General features: G+C 43.1%; 1 long non-coding RNA gene across 1 annotated transcript; it reads left to right on the forward strand.

Annotated features, from left to right (window-relative positions):
- Positions 1–9,648: 9,648 nt before the first annotated feature.
- Positions 9,649–14,263, forward strand: LOC103264915. The gene is made up of 3 exons (XR_504603.1): positions 9,649–9,690; positions 13,064–13,309; positions 13,720–14,263. It is a non-coding gene; the product is annotated as an uncharacterized LOC103264915 (long non-coding RNA).
- Positions 14,264–17,225: the final 2,962 nt, after the last annotated feature.

Here is a 17,225-nt window from a genome sequence, read left to right on the forward strand (position 1 = left end):
CCATAATCCTGATCTCAGTGCAGAGCAATGTTTGGACCTGTCTCCAGGAAATATCATGTTGGGGTGAGGATGTCGACTCGTGGGGCCCCCTGCTTCTGCCACCTGTGGTTCCCAGAGGCAAGTTAAGTGCCTTCTGCTGACCTGGGTTGTGGGTATGAATATACTTTCCTGGCAGAACTGGAATGCCATAGCCTGTCTGGTTCTCAACTAATTTTTGCACTCATCTTAATGGCTTCGTTTATTGTCATTATTATTGTTTTAAAAGTGAATGAGTTTTTACCTGGCTTTGCCTGGAGCTAAGGAGAGGTCCCAGCTCAGGACAGGTGCGTTTCCTCAGATACGATTGGGTGCCCCTTGCATCCTGCTCTGAGAATTCTCAGCAGCACACGTTCCTTTGACATCTGGCATTCATGGCTCCTGCGAGTGCCTTCCTCCTAAATGTGCCCTGAAAGCATTCCTGCTGTGCCCCTTCTGTCCAAGTATAAACACATCATAGGAAATGAACAAGTGAAGACCAGCTTTTCTGGAGGGAATGGAGAAACCCCTTGCCCAGCTGGCTCCGGGTTTTGATGTCCAGCTTCAGGAAATTCAGCCATCCGTTGGAGTAGAGGCAACATGTTGACACCTGGCACCTCAGACCCTTTCTCATTCTGAACTTCTCAGGTGTTGTCCTTGGCCTCTGTTCTAAGTCCTTCAGCTGAGGAAGATCCTAAAACATGAAAGAAGGGTTCTCTTTCACTGTAGATTAGCTAGTGCAACTGGATTAGTTGTTGACAGTTGTAGATGTGGGGCTGTATCTACTGAGGTGGGAATGCATTTAGAAATAATCGAAGCAGTCTAAAGCTAGACCTACAGAGAAAAATATTCATTTCTGCTTGTTTTCATATGAAGATGAAAATATTAAAATGATCGAAGAGAGTGTGCCTGTAAGAAGAAAGTGGACACCTAAATAGACAGTCTGTCTGATGCCATTTTTCGCTCCAGCCTTTTCCTTTTTTTGAGTTGGAGTCTCACTCTGTCACCCAGGCTGGATGCAGTGGCCAGCGCATGGCCACCACAGCCTCTACCTGCTGGGCTCAGGCGATCCCTCTGCCTCAGCCTTCCAAGTAGCTGGAACTACAGGTGCGTACTACCACACCTAGCTTATTTTTTGATTTATTGTAGAGCCGTGGTCTATACCAAGTTGACCAGGCTGGTCTCGAACCCTTAAGCTCAGGCAGTCCTCTTCTCTCGGCTTCCCAAAGTGCTGGGATTATAGGCTTGAGCCACCGCATCCGGCCTGCTCCAGTCTTTTGAAAGCAGTTTACGTGGCGCTAGAGCGCTCCCTTAGCTGTCTTCCCACTCCGGCACACATCAGCTCAGCTACTCTTTCACCTGGACTTCAAGGAGACCAGCCTGGACCGATCCCCCACCCCACCCCACCCCGTCGGAGCCCTGTCCCTCTGCCGCTCTCGGGGGCCAGTGTCTGGGCTCCAGCCGGCCTGAGCCAGCAGCACTTAGCGGAGTGAGGCGGGTGGGCCTGCGCAGGGGATGCAGGTGAGCCAGGGACTCATGGGGAAAACGGGGGGCCGGCGCTAATTCTGATGTGGGAAATGGGAAGGGCTCTTCTGCGTGCCAGGACATTTGAATATTTGGCAAACAGCTGGCTGCGCTCGGAGAGGCCTCTTGATGTTCAGAGATAAAACGAGGCGGCGGGCGCGCCAGCACACGGCTCATGGCCTCGCAGTCAGTTTTGAATTTAGATTTGAATTGTGATATCAATGTCATGGTGGCACATGCTTTGAGAAAGTACTTACAGGGCATAATTGAAAGATTCAGTGTGAAGCTTCTGAAAGCCGTAATTTAAAGTTCCAGAAACCTCCATATTACTCTCACCATTAAAATTTAAAGTGACAGAAGCCCAATTATGGATGGCTATTTTCTTAAATAAAATCATTTTTCTAGCTCAAGTGAAAGATTCATGACTGCCCACTAATCTCTGTCAGGAGAACCAATCTCGGTGGCGTCCAGTGTCTCAGGGAAGATGGTTAGCTTGATCCTGGGGACAATAGAGCGGCCCTCAGAAGCGAAGCTGGAAGGCCTGGGGAGGAGCTCAGCTTGCGGGAGGCTGATTTGCATGACAATCACCATTGTGGATCCGCCGGGCCAACCTCCACATTTAACCGAATGCCTGTAACTTCCCGAGCAGCTGAGCAGCCTGAGCAGGCACCGTGGCACGTTGAGCGGAGCCTGGGTGACATCAAAAACTCCTAGTTAAGAGGTAGCAGCTGCTAGTACGGCTCAACCACACTGAGGAGCGGAGACTTGGAACATAGCCTTAAACCCTGATAAAGAATATAACTTTGGGACTGTTGAAAGACAGAAGCTTCCTCCGCCTGGTTTTTTTAGAGACAGAGTCTAACTCTGTCACCCAGGCTAGAGTGCAGTGGCCTGATCAGAGCTCACTGCAGCCTCCACCTCCTGGGCGCAAGTGGTCCTCCCACCTCAGCCTCCCAAGTCGCAAGGACTGCAGGTGTACACCACAATGCCTGGCTAATTTTTTTATTTTTAAAATTTTTTGGTAGAGAGCAGCTATGCTGCTCAGGTTGGTCTCAAACTCCTGACTTCAAGTGATCCTCCTGCCTCAGCCTCCCAAAGTGCTGGGATTACAGGTGTGAGCCACCATGTCTAGCCCTTCCCTCATCCTTTTTTTTAGATTAAGATGGGGTGGGGTGTCTCCCTATGTTTCCAGGCTAGTCTCGAACTCCTGACCTCAAGTGATCCTCCTACCTAGGCCTTCCAAAGTGCTGGGATTACAGGTGTGAACAGCCACATCTAGTCCCTCTTTTTCCTCTCTTTTTTTTAAACTCAAAGAACTCTGTTTACCAGAAGCCCTGTCTTTCCAGGACTTTGGTGGTGGTTATTGTAGTTATGCATATATCTGTTATGTGATATTTGGGTAAAAATATGTCTGTTGTCGAGTATGGTGACACATGCTTATAGTCCCAGCTACTCAGAGGCTGAGGCAGGAGGGTCACTTAAGCTTAGGAGTTAGATGCCATAGTTTGCAATGATCATGCCTGTGAATAGCCACTGGGCAACACAGGCCACTTTTCTCACTGTGCCCCAGAGGGGGAGTGACTTACCTGTTTGATAAACTTTGGGTGAATTAGTGGGTCAGCTCAGCTGATTGCCATGCTCCTTCTATCTGGAGAAGGGCCTGCTACCGAGAGCATACATTCTCTCTAGTGTGAGGGCCCACCTTAACTACTGCCGTTCTGCTTGCCAAAGTGATATCATTCTGTAGTTTGAACACCCAGGTGTGTTTTGGCTTTCACACTAAGCCACCTCCTCCATCTTGACTTCAGTCTAATAATGGTTATTTTCTGGTTTCCATCTGTGTTATTTTTGTATTATTTCTTAACTTGTTCAGAACCCAGGAGAGGAAAGGGATGTCAATTTTGGGGAATTCCTTAGAAACCTCAGCAAATATGTGTACAAGTGAAAAGTTCAAGTTCTCTCTTTACAACCTCGCTTTCCAGAATTAACCACTATTACTGTATAGCCTTTCTGATTTTTCTATGCATATGCAAGTATATGTATATTTAAATATATAATAGAAATGTTTTTAAGTGATGTGGTCTCACTGTATTACCCAGGCTGGAGTGCAGTGGCTATTCACAGGCATGACCATTGCATACTACAGCCTCTAACTTCTGGACTCAGCTGATCCTCCTGCCTCAGCCTCTGAGTAACTGGGACTGCAGGCATGTGCCACCATGTTCAGTAATAGGAACATTTTTACCCAAATATCACATAACAGATATGTGCATAACTGCATTTTTATACTTAAATCTAAGACAGATATATTCTTTTCACATAATTTCTCTCTATACACATATATTTATATACCTACATAGTTATGTTTTTTCCAAATATGGTATCACTCTATACATTTTGTTCTTCATCTTCCTTTTTTCACAGAACACAGTTTCATGTCAGTAAAATGGGGACATACCTTTTTATTTTAATGGTTGCACAATGTTCTGTGGTGTGGATGATGTAATTAATCATTCTTTAACTGCTGGTCATTGGGTCACTTAACATTTTTGCTGTTGTAAACAATACTGCAGTGACATGGTTGTGTTTTGATCTTTTGTGAATTTGTGCTACTATTTCTGTAGGATAAATTCTTAGAAGTGGAATTGCTTAACACTCCTAAGATATAATTGATTAATAAGTCAGAGACTCATGATTGGGAAGGATTCTAAGAACATTTATAGTTGAATCCACATTCCTAGGAAGGATAGTTTCTTCTTGTTATGCCTTTGAAAGTCCAGAGAGTAAGACTCCATATTCATTTCCAGTGACTTGAAATAGGAATGGACTGTAAAAAAAAAAAAAAAAAAAAGGTAATAGTTCCGATGCTTTGGCCAACTGAGTTGGAAATGAAAGGCAAAGACTGAATCCTAAAGTTATACTTTGGTGAGCGTGGTTGACACACCAATCAGGTGTGTCATGAGGGACTATCAAATTATAGGAGTTTAAGTCATTTGGGTTAATTTACAACCTTACAGTAGGGAAGTTTATACTTTTATACTTCATGGAGAGTAGCTATGGGAAATTATTTCACTCTGGTTGTCTAAGACTGCAAACCTACCCTTCAAGATGGTCTGTGTTAGTATGTTTTGCATTGCTGTAAAGGAATACCTGAGATGGATAATTTATAAAGAAAAGAGGGTTGTTGGCTCATAGTTCTACATGGTGCCAGCATCTATTGGCTTTTGGTGAGGCTTCAGGTGAGACTTCAGGAAGCTTTTACCCGTGGCAGAAAGCAAGCGTGTAACATGGTGAGAGAGGAAACACGAAAGAGAGAAGGTGGTGCCAGGCTTTCTTAAATAACCAGCTTTCTCTCATGAACAGAGAGAAAGTTATTACCACCAGAAAGGCACCAAGCCATTCATGAGAGATCAACCCCCATGACCCAGTCACCTCCCACTAGGCCCCACCTCCAACATTGCAGATCACATTTCAACATGAGATTGGGGGGGGCAATCTAAAGTATATCGCAGTCCTCAGCAAGCCAGTTCCCTCTAGACTTTGGCTGGCTGTCACCAGAAAGGAGGTAACCTATTGAGTGTTTAGACAAATCTTATATCTGCTTCCACCATCTAGCCCACAGTGCATTAGGCCTGCAGAATAGTTGGGCCACCCTTCACCTAATTGTTTTCTTGTGTCCCAAGGCTGGTTCTCTTGCAGAGAAGCAGGTAGTGGCTCTTTTACAATCTGGCCTAAAGAAAAGAAGAAAACATGGTGCAATCTGACAGAGCTGAGGGATCCTGAGTGCTTAGGGTGACCCCCTATGGAGCATGTGGGATTTATTTGGGATATTTGCAATACAGTGATGACCAACTTGGGGAAAACCTGTGTGCTGTGACGCTAGCTATGCACATGGTGGGAACAGTGTGGGAGACTTGCCTGATTGACTGTCACGTGTTGAACGTTTCTTCCACCCAGGGCACACATGGAAGTGCATCTGCATCAGAAACAAGTGCAGCATGAGTCACAAGGACGGCTTGTGACATAGCCAGGAATGACCATATGATGTGCACATTTATACAGCACTGCAGAGAGGGCCAGACCAGCCTGACCATGTTACAGCATTTCACTGCTCACCAAAGAGATTTGAAATGGACTTTTCATTATGATTGCCGATTTGCTATGGCTATATTCCTTAACATGAGCATCTGATTAGGTTAATTTTCCTTAATTGAAGACTAGGGCATTTCAACTTGCAGGACTAAATTTGTTGTTATGTATTGGCAATTTTCTACTCTGACTTTTTGCTGGAGTATACATTCCAGGCACTCCTTATCTGTTTTAGTTTTGAGGTCACTGTTCTTCCTTCCTTCACCTTTGTGTGGCTTTTTAGATTTATTAATGGAGATAGAATGGCACTAAGTGACTATTAAACTCTTTTCCATATACAGTGAAACCCATTAACATGGACCTTTCTAAATTTGGAATTTATGAAAATGAGGCCAGGGCCTGGGTTAAAGTTTACTTTTGTATTGTCTGAACCAAAGCTTTGCTGAGCTAATAAATAGTGTAAGTAAAATTGTAGAGGGATAGCACTGTTACTTTAAAAGCAGACTTTTCAAGCACTTTCGAGAAAGGCCTTGTAAGAGACATAATGAAGTAGTATGGCAAGATGGCCTCATACAAAGACTAGGCTGCTCTCTAGTTGAGACTTGAGCTTCTCTGAGTGTTTTCCCTCATCCATAAAATGAAGATAGTTATCCACTTTATGAGGTTGTTGTGAGGTTAGGCTTAATGTATAGAAAGGCCTGGTGTGAAGTCGTTACTTCATAAATGGCAGGTAGTTATGACCTGCCTAAAATAAGCAGTGAACTCATTTCAATTACTTCTTATTTTTTCACTAGATCAAGTTCCTTGGCATTTTAGAGTCATATCTGAAATATTGGTTTTATTATTATTATCATCATTGATTGAAGGAAAAACCCAGCAATTTGGTGTGGTTGTAAAAGCATGAGCTTTGGAGTTAGACAACTGAAGCTTTGGAAGTCATTCTACCACTTGTTAGCTATATGGCCTGGGCAAGTTAACATCTCTCAGGTTTTGTTTCCTAATTTGTAAAAATGGGATGATAATGCCTGCTTCAGGTCTGTTTTGAGGACTACATATGCTCATCATGCATTTAAAGTATTCAGCTCAGCCAGGCTCAGTGACTCAGCCTGTAATCCCAGCACTTTGAGAGGCTGAAGCAAGTAGATTGCCTGAGTCCGTGGGTTCAAGACCCACCCGGGCAACTTGGCGAGACCTCATCTCTACAATAAATCAAAAATTAACCGGGCGTGATAGTGCACACCTATAGTTCCAGCTACTTGGAAGACAGAGGTGGAAGGATTGCCGGAGCCCAGCAAGGCAAGGTTGCGGTGGCCGGGAGCATGCCACTGCACTCCAGTCTGGGCGACAGAGTGAGACTCCAACTCAAAAAAAAAGTGTTCAGCCCAGCGACTTTCACGCAGTAAACTCCCCCAAATCAGCTATTGCTGTTCTCATGATCTTTTTTGACAATTTTCCCTATGTTGGTCTTCCCATTCATTTAGACTTGCCTTTTCAGTTTACCCAAATGAAGGAATTTTACTCTAGATACAATCTGCATTCCAGATGAGAATTTTAAGTATGGAAGTAAAAAATTACAGAGAAGAAAAAATGGCTATATAAATAGGTGAAGTGAAAGCAGAAAGAATCACATTTTAAAAGTGGAGGCATAAAGGCCTCAAGCGAGGCTTAAATGACCGCATAATGAATTTTGTGCGTAATCTTGGTGTCCTTCATCAAAGATCTTGATATTAGCTAGAAAGAAACAGAACATTGTGTAGAAGTAGTAAAAAGCATGGACTGGTGGCCTGCTTATTCCATTAATTGGGAGAGAAAAGCAGTAAGCCCACGGCTAACCTTATTTTCGTCTTCTTGTTTCCTCGTGTTTCATGAGAGCACGGGGGAGGGATATGAGCACTGTAATGTCCTGCATAGACTATAATCTATCCTCCCCTTAATGACAGGCTTACACAGTTTGTAGAATCCATCACCCCGACGGATGAGACTGAATTACTTCAATGACTGGCAAATTGGCACCACTTGTGGTGAAATGAAAGCCGTCAGGTGTGTGTGTGTTTATTAAGTACTCCTCGATAGGAGAAATGTGTTTTCTGGAAAACTCCCACCCATGCTATTTTTGTAGAAGTCAGAAGTGCCCATCTTCCTTTATGAAAATAGGAACATTATTTTTCTCAAGATTCTGCACTGTTACAGTATGAATTCACATCCATTTGCAATAAAATTCATCATGAATGTGTTATAAAAGTCAGGTTTTCCGTTATCAGATGCATGAATGGCATAAGCTTGTAATATTAGGACCAGTACTGCTGGGGCTGGGGGCCTTTGACTTTCTCTAGCTGCCCATTTTAAGTGGATCATTTTTTAAGAGTTGTCAGTTCATTAAGTGAATGTATGAGTTTTCATAAGAATAAATTCACAAGTCAGAAAAAACTTTTGTTAGACCAGTTTTTCTAAGACTTGGGTCAGAAATTGTGATTCCTCAATGCATACCATATTGATTGTTTGTACTGTATCAGATATTTATTGGAAATACTGACTGGTTAGCTGTTAAGGTATGGCGATATTTATCTAGATCTGGTATATCAGCAATACTAGCTAGTATTTAGTGTTTACTACATGGAAGCACTGTGCTAGAAGCTGGGGATATGAATACAATAAAAAAAGACAGGGGCTCAAGTTGCTAACAACAGCTCTATGAAGTAGATAAACACATAAAGCAAGTTTGTAGAGTTTAAACAATTTGTCCAAGTTAGATCAACAATAGAGTGGCAGAGGGAGTGTTTGTTACAGCAACTGACCTTACATTCTGGCTGAGATATCCCCAAATATAGTGGCTTAAGCAAGATGGAGGGAGCCCATTGTCACAATGGAACTGCTGTGTCAGTTCTGGATTGCTTATGTTTGGATTGTTGGGTGATAGAGAAGTAAGCTTCTGTCTGATTCCTCTGCTATCCATGGAAATTGGCCTCATGATTATATCTGCAGGTGCCTAAGCACATCCCACTAGCCATACCCAGCTGCCAGGAGGGCCTGAAAGTGTAGATTTTGTGGTCATTTACCCCTTAGAATTCAGGGGTTCTGTTAACAAAAGGAAGAAGGGGAGAATGGGTATTAGGGAACAACTGGCAGTCTCTGTGTTACATGCGAACAAAAACTTTTATGTTTAAAGACAGGATCTCTGTCACTCAGGCTGGAGTGCAATGGGTCATGGTTCACTGCAGCCTTCTGGTCTCAAGCGATCCTCCCATCTTAGCTACCTGAGCAGCTGGGACTATAGGCCACTACACTTGGATAATTTTTAATTTGGGGGCGGTTAGAGATGACGGTCTCACTATATTGCCCAGGCTTGTTTCCTGGACTCATATGATCCTCTTGCCTTGACTTCCCAAAGTGCTGGGACTACAGGTGTGAGCCACTGTACCTGGCTTAATAATATTGCTTCATAGTAGACTTTTGACCACAGACTTATCTAAGTGGCAAAAGATCTTATGACTTTGAGATATGTCCAAATTCATTATCTATTTCTTTTCAAGTAGTAGCATATCAAGGCATATCAAGGCTATGTATGTATGAGGGGGGATCCCCACAAAAACTGGAATTATCTTTTGGAGGGCGGGTTTCCCCTGCTAGGTTTTTAGGAACCCATCAGCATCAGTGTACCAGCTAGTGTTGTTGTGAGAGACTGTGTTCAGCTTCAGTGAAATTTTTTAGAGATTCTTTCAACACGTCTATCCATTTCATGATGAGTGATTTATGAGCACACATTCCCACATTGTGCTGAGTGTTTAGCAGTTTTTGACCAAAAAGAGCATGACTACTGTGTCCCACTGTTCCTATCAACTGATCTCAACATGAGCAACATTTTTTTTTGTCTCCCCAGATGAAAAAAGTCCTCAAAGGGAAATATTTTGCTGATGTAGAAGAGGTGAAACAAAAACCAGTAGAAGCACTAAAAGGCATCAAAATGGACGAGTTCAAAAACTGTTTTGAGCAGTGGAAAAAGCATCTTGATAGGTGTATTGCCTCAAATGGAGAATTCTTTGATGGTGACTGAAGTGTAAACATGTAAGAATACACAATTTTTTATAAGTAAATATTATTCTTTTGGGTCCCCCCTTGTATGTATGTAGTGTGTGTATGTTATATTTAAATATTCAAACTATGCAAAGAATCATGACTATTAAGTGGCTCTACAGTAGACTCTGGTCATCTGCAGATGCTAATGCAAAGTTTTATAGTAGAAGTCCTCTGGCTCTCAGCATTGGCAGAAAGGCTCACAAAACCCCCAGGTTTTGTCATGCGTGCATCCTCGCTTTCAAAAAAATCTCCGACTCAGATATCTAGGTTGTAAGAAGTGTGTGTTTAGAGAAATGCCTTTATAGAACTAAAATTACTCTAAGGTTTTGAGTATGGCTTGTACTCAATATACAGATCATAAATAATTCTGACTCAGAACTTCAGAGTTTCTCAGAATTCTTGATCTGATAGTTTAGACATTTACTATTTACTACAGAAAAATCAATAAGCATGTATTGAGAACATATTTAGATACCCGTTGCATTGAGATGGACCCACAGATCCTTGCCCAGATGTCATGGGGCAGCAGGGACTTGGAGGAGATGAGCACAGGATGGACCTCAAGTCCACACTCACAGATTCTTTCGCTAGTTGGACCTTGGCTCTCCTCCTCTAAACCTAATGCTGTCTCTGATGAGCTCAGCTCAGAGGCAGTTTCAGACCACTGACCATGTGGAAGCAGAAAGAAGCCAGCCAAAGAGAGCAAGAACCCTCAGAGATGAACCCCAAGGAGACTAGAGCTTGTAGGAGGTCAAGCTTCCATTTTTTCTCTCACTGCACTGAAAGCTTCACCTTAAAAGAGCTTTAATTGAATCTGGTGACTTAATTTATTCACTTTGTGTCTTTTCCTCTTTGGGGCTGGGATTGGGGCTGGGCCTGGGGCTGGGCCTGGGGCTGGGGTAAGGGTGGGACGAAGACAGGGTGGAACTTTGCTGTCCCTCTCCTTCTAGTAGTCAGCAACTTTAGAGTCACCATAACAAGTGCAAGACATGGTCTTTATCCTGACAGCCTGACTGGGGAGCTAATGCATGTGGAACCTTTAGCAACAGTCAAGTACTAAACTGTGTAATATTGATTATTCCAGAGGAATTCAGATAAGGGATCAATCAGTGTGGATTTGTTTCTAAGGGAAGGCTTTTTAGATTGGGTCACAAGTGCAATGCCAAAGGATGAAAGGAGCTGATTAAGAAGAAGGCAAGAAAGAGGATGTGAATGAAGATCAAAATGAGCTTAGAGGTCAGTAGACCTGTGTTCTTGAAGCAGAGACTTCGTGCTGGAGACGAGGAGATAAAGTGGAATAAGAAGGAGGAAGATTTCAAAAGCCAGTCAGGGCTTAGGCCATTGAAAGTCATGCAAGATTTTTTTTTTTTTTTAAAAGAAGTTAATATTAGCTACTTCAGTTTTTTTTAAGAAATGGAATTAAGTATTAAATTAATAGGTGACTGACTGGCCGGGTGCATGCCTATATATCTAGCACTTTGGGGGTCCAAGGTGGGAGAATCACTTGAGCCCAGAAGTTCAAGACCAGCCTGGGCAACACAGTGAGACCTTGTCTCTACAAAAAATACAAAAATTAACCAGTTGTGATGGTGCATACCTGTAGTCTCAGCTACTCGGGAGACTGAGATGGGAGAATTGCCTGAGCCCAGGAGTTTGTGGCTGTGTTGAGCCGGGATTATAGCACTGCACTCCAGCCTGGGTGACAGACTGAGACCCTGTCTCAAAAAAAAAAAAAGACTGAGTAAATGAATGAATTATATATATACCACTATCTATCTATCTCTCTATCCATCTATCATCAATCAATCATGAAAACATCATGTTGTAATTTGTCTAGGCTAGGCAGAGAGGGTTCCTAAAAAGAGTATCGGCAACATAGGTTTCTGGAAGACAGGAGGAAGCCAATATTAGATGTTTTAGGGACTGGGAACCTGGCTTGGCTAGGGTTAGCCAGCAGTCCAGCCCTTAGGGTCCAAGAGGATATGTTAATCTTGGTCTTGGTTCAGGGAAGTTGTTGGTATCTGAAAGATGCAGTTCAGCAGGAGGTTTGAGCCATTAGAATTGTAGAGAAAGGTGAGATTCAGAGTCAGGAGTGGTGGTCATGGCGGTAGGCAGTCTTGTCACAGCTGAATCCCAGCCTGCAGCTGAGGTCCTGGAGTGGAATCCGAGGAAGTGTTTTATCAGAGTCTTCGTCACGACTCTTCAGGTTCAGGGCAAGGCACAAGGCAGTGTAGAAAACAGGAAGGCCTGTCAGGGCAGATGCCAGTTGTGAGGATTGGGTCTACATGTCTGGAATTAGCAGGGAAATAGGGAGAATGAGGAAGCAGTGGAGAGTAAACTCAGTGCAGTTCAGTTCATTGTGGTCACATAACAAATTCTAGTCTGTCTGGCAGCTGAGATTGCTTCTCTCTGGCCTGCCCTGAGGAGGAGGGGTCGAAGGTCACAGCAGTGATGACCCTTTTAGGTGGAGACTTCAGGGGCCCTAACTCAGAGGGACCTGGGAGTGAATGGCTGAGGTGGAGGCCCAAGAGAGGTAACATAGCTTGGAAGAGGTTGAGACTATACCAGAGAAGACTTAGGCCTGACTAGGAGCCATGATATTCCATACTGAGGAGAAAAGGGCCTGACCAAGGAGGGGTATGGGTGCAGGGTCCACAGTGAGACATTTCAGAGAGACAGTGGTCCCTGAGCATGTGAATGAGTAGAAATGTTTTTGTAAAGATGTCTGTTTTTCCTGGTTTACAAGGCTATAGCTACTGTACATGTACACAGGTATGACTGAAGAGCCCAAGGTGCAACCCACTGGATCCTTCCATGTGACTCTCATGGGACTTTTTCTTGGCTACTGCAGTGGATGTTTGAAGCATGTGTGCCTCTGTCTTGTACCCACCTGGCTAGCTCAGAGCCTTTGCTGGAGAGCGTGTGCTTCTGCCTGGCCGACGGCTTCACGACAGGCTTCTCTCTCTGCAGCTGTTGTTTCCCAGCCGTCCATATGGTGCTACAGGATGGGACGCAGGCAGGGACTTTCCTGTTCATAAAGGGGCAGGGCTTGGGACCTTGGGAGGGGCTTTTTCTGTTTATCAAGGCAAGGAAAGAAAACTTTCTTTTCAAAATTCACAGGCATCTGGTATTTATGATTTTATTAGGCTTGGATCTGCACCTGGAGGTGGGATGGGTTTAAACATCATTATTTAAAGTAGGGAAAGAAAAACAGCATCATCACCATAAAAGATCCTGGTTGTGTTTTTGAAATGTTTAGCTAAATATATTTTGGTGATCAGCAAAAGGCCAACCTTTGTACTTCCAAAAAGTTGTTCTCAGAAAGGCCTGACTTAATCATTGGTTTCCATTTTGTTCACAGATAGCCACTTGACACCTGCTTCAAATCACCAGTCACGTTTTCTTGTTGGAAAGATACTCATCGGAGAATCACCGTGGGCAAAAATGGAAGCAAATCAAGATATTAAGAACACCCCACTGGCCGGCAGTCCCCCAAGCTTCAGCAGAGGGCATTCCAGACAGTGCCTTTTAGCCAGAAACCAGAAGATCCAGCCCGCCCTCCGTGTCTCGGCTGCTCCTTAAGTCACTGCAACCCCTCCAAATTAATGTGAATTGAAACACGATTGTCTTTCAACTTAATTGCATACTTACTATGTGTGAATCACTGCAAAAACAGGAGAGAAAATAAGGGAGACAAGTAAGATGTGGAGCCTCCTTCAATGAGTTTGCAATTAGTTATAGGGCACATTTTTCTTCTCCTAATTAGGTATGTGCCTAAGACAAGAAATAAATGAATGGAAAAGTGTGTTCTGTAAGTGTTTTAAGGCACTTTAACCAAAAACCAAACAAAAAACTAATGTGGGCAACTCAGGATATTTTAACTTCTTTTTTTGTTGTTATTGAACTTCAGTAGACAGGATCCATTTTATTGATTCTATAAATATTTAGTAGACTTTAGAGATATTCATACATTACGGTTTGAGTTAATTTGAATTAAATACTATTTTTTTTCCTTAGGTAGAGGCTGTCTGTTGTCAGTACATTTCTTGGGGAGTGAAAGGGGACTCACACCTGGAGGTACAGACTGTTGGTTGACGGCACTCACAGACCTGAGCTAGGATGGGGAAGGAGCAAAGCCTCTGGGCACTGGCTCTGTGTGAAAATGGCCCAGTAATTATCCTGGGATTCATCGTATTGTCTTTTGTGTTCCATAAGTTGAATGACTATGCCGTTTTTCCAAAAATTTATGTCTGACCTGAGAATAAGTATGTCATGGTTTTCCCAGTGTTAAGACACTGATGTGACTGTAGACATGACATTTGATATAGTGTCTGTGACACATTTTCGTATGTATGAGCCCACAATAGATATGTCTTTGTCTTGAGTAGTGTCCATCTGAATTGAAAATGTGCCAACTGTTTTTTAACATCATCAACAGACTTCTTAATTAAGCTGCCAGTACATACTGCCAATAGCAGTGTGTGCCCGTTGAGAAATGAATTGTATAAGTGCTGTGTCCTTAAGAAATAAACAGTGTTGCTCCTTATAGACTGGATTTAAAGTGTTGTTTGAATGGGGTGTTATATTGCTCCCTGAATAATTTGATGAGAATTCTCATACTATTCCTTTTTAACTTCTAAAAACTATTATTTGTTTCTCAGTAAGGAATAGCTCTAATGTGACTGGTAACTTTAGTAAGTTTCATCCTTAAAAGGCAGAATACCCCAACTCCCTGTCATGATATTGGGCATTTGTTATGTCACTTCCAGTTCGCATGAAGTAGTGTCCAGGAAATCTTAGTTATGCATTTGTGCTATTCTAAACTGTAGATATTTATATCCTACTGTAGAAGATTTCTTGGAGGGCCCGTCTTTCTGTTCCTGGTGCCTGGAACAGGCTTGCTAACAGAGTAGCACCTTTATCAGTTTATAGTTTACCATTATTAATCTACTTTGAACGAGTCCAAATAAACTAGACATTTTGATATAGTCTAGTCCACTGGGCCTCTTAATTGATGTCTTGGATTCACCAGTTCAGCCCCATGAATCCTCTCTGCATGGTTGGGGTCTTCCCAGGGACTGCTCCGCTTCTGCTCTGTCTTGTCGATCGAGAGAGTAACAGTTGCTCTGTTCACTGGATGCTCACAGTGTGCCAGATGCTGAGCTACTTTATATGTATTCTCTCACTTATTATCTCATCTAAACCTCACAACAACCATTTGAAGTAGACGCTGTCCACTGGGTAGCTATGTATCTTGCTTAAGGCACGGGGATTCAATTCCAGATCTCTTAAACTCCAAAGTCTGAGCTATTAACCCCTACCCTCTGCTGCCTCCCAGGAGTAATTCCTAGTGCCTGGTGTGTGGGGTGGGGTGGTTTTGGGGGGGCGGGCAGATCAAATCTGGATGTATTCCAGATTTACTGCGTTTAATATTCCTGAACAGCAAATTGTCTAACAAATAAATCCCAGCAAACCAGTTGTTTTGAGAATGGGGGAAGGGCTGAGTAACTAGGAGAAAGCAAAGTTGGAAACAAACCAATTTGAGTCAAACCTTTAGCCTTTACCTCATACTGCTTTTTTTTTTCACTTTCTTTTTTTAACATGGCCTGACACCATGTGATAAATCAAAGCCTGACGTAATTGACCCAGAATTGATCCCCAAATGTCTTTTGGGGGAACATGCTTTAACTCTGGTTGTTGATTCTGAGGGATAATTGCCACCCTAGAAAGGTAATTACATATGCCATTGTTTATACACATAATAGGCTCAGAACGCATGTTCTGCACAGAGGGAGAGAGAATGCTGCTTGCATATTGGGGTATGTGCTGTGTGCTGTGTTGGAATGCCACAAACAGCACTTCAGCTGCTCTCTCACACTGCTGGTTTCCCAAGCATGTGTGAGTGTGTAAGGGAGAGACTGGGCCTGGGGAAGGGCTGGGTCATGGGAGGCTGTGTGTTGAGCTGAGTGGCAGTGATTCGCTTCTCCTTAATTTTTTTCTTTCTTCAGACATCTTCTGGATCTGATTCATGCAGCTTGGTCCGGTAAAAGACTGTTTTCTCTATGCTTGGCATATGCTTATTAATGAGTTCTCATATTTCTTTCCATCAGGGGCTGGTTACTTTGTGGAAATACGCAGTGAGAATCCTTCTCCGCAACATCCTCCTAAATGCCCTGGTTTTGACCACCCCCTAAGTACACCAAGCTGTCAGTTAAGGTGGTAGCTAGCACCTTTCCTCTCACTGTACTTTCTGGTCAAACATAAATGGAATTTAAGCCACAAATGACCAATTAAAGCACTTCGTGCCTTTTTCTTTTCGCCATAAGACAGTAGTTATCCTAAGGAAATACAGCAAAAAGGCTCTACTGTGGTAGTCTAACACTTGCAACCCTTGTTTTTAACCGACGCTTCTTAAAAAACAAAATGTCATGACTTTTTGTAGCACTGCACAATGAAAGCAATATGTATGTATTCCAATATGGAATTGGGCATTGTTTGAGGCCAGAGCGATTCATCGTGGGCTATTCTCTGCCATGGTGTCCAGCAAATTGCATGACCTGCTTGTTAGGCTTGACAACAGTGTTTTACCTAACAAAGGCCTCTGCAGCGCCAAGCAGCAGTGGAATGTCAGAATGAGCACATTTCACACACAGATGTGCAGCTATAATAGCCTATAAGAAGATGCATGTGGCAGGGGGCAGGGTGGGGGCGGGGTGCCCGCAGTGGTGTGGTGTGGGAGTGTGTTGGGTCGGGGCCGGTGGGAGGGGGAGGCCAACACTTAGCAGTAGGGACGTGGCCTCACTGACCACATTTAATCAGCCCTCTGTAAACAATTCAACATTTTCATTGTTCTCTAAAAACTAATAAAGAGAAACAAGCACTTTTCATTCATCTTGAAGTAATTTTCTGTCAGGTTGGAGCCCCTCGTGGCCTCCAGCTTGTGCAATGCTAGCTGTGTGATACAACAACTATTGCAATTTATTTTACAAACTCTGGTCATTCACATGTCAGTTAGTGTTCACCAAGCCGGCATCTGAAATTGTGCAGTTAACGAGTTTTACAACATTTCTATCAAGAGAAACTGTTTAGCATAACTGACTCTTAAGGAGTTATTATACCTCTAAAAATCCATTTTAAGGGGCATTATTTAAATAAAATAGAAAAACGGTTCACTGCCTTTTAAAGGGGCTACAAAAAAAGTCCATCAGCTCCAGCGCAGTAATCCTCAGCTTAAAGCACTCTTGAGAGTACTTCTGGGAATTGTCAGCATAATGAAATGTTTTGTGAAATGTCCAGATAGATTCCTCTACTCAACAATTTTACTGCACCATATTTATTTTCCTTCCAGTTTTTAAAGAAGTGAATTACTTTTTGAGAGGATGACTCTGTGTTGCATAGATTAACTGAGCACATTATTACCAAGATCGTAGCAGGAGGGTGCTGTGGCGATGTCATCTATATGCATCTGCAGAGAGGGGGAAAGAGAATGGGAGCCTTTTTTCCCTGTTGGTGCTTTGGCTCCA

Source organism: Carlito syrichta, unplaced genomic scaffold, assembly GCF_000164805.1.
Source record: "Carlito syrichta isolate Samal-C Ts95f unplaced genomic scaffold, Tarsius_syrichta-2.0.1 Scaffold305764, whole genome shotgun sequence".
Lineage (NCBI taxonomy): Eukaryota > Metazoa > Chordata > Mammalia > Primates > Tarsiidae > Carlito > Carlito syrichta.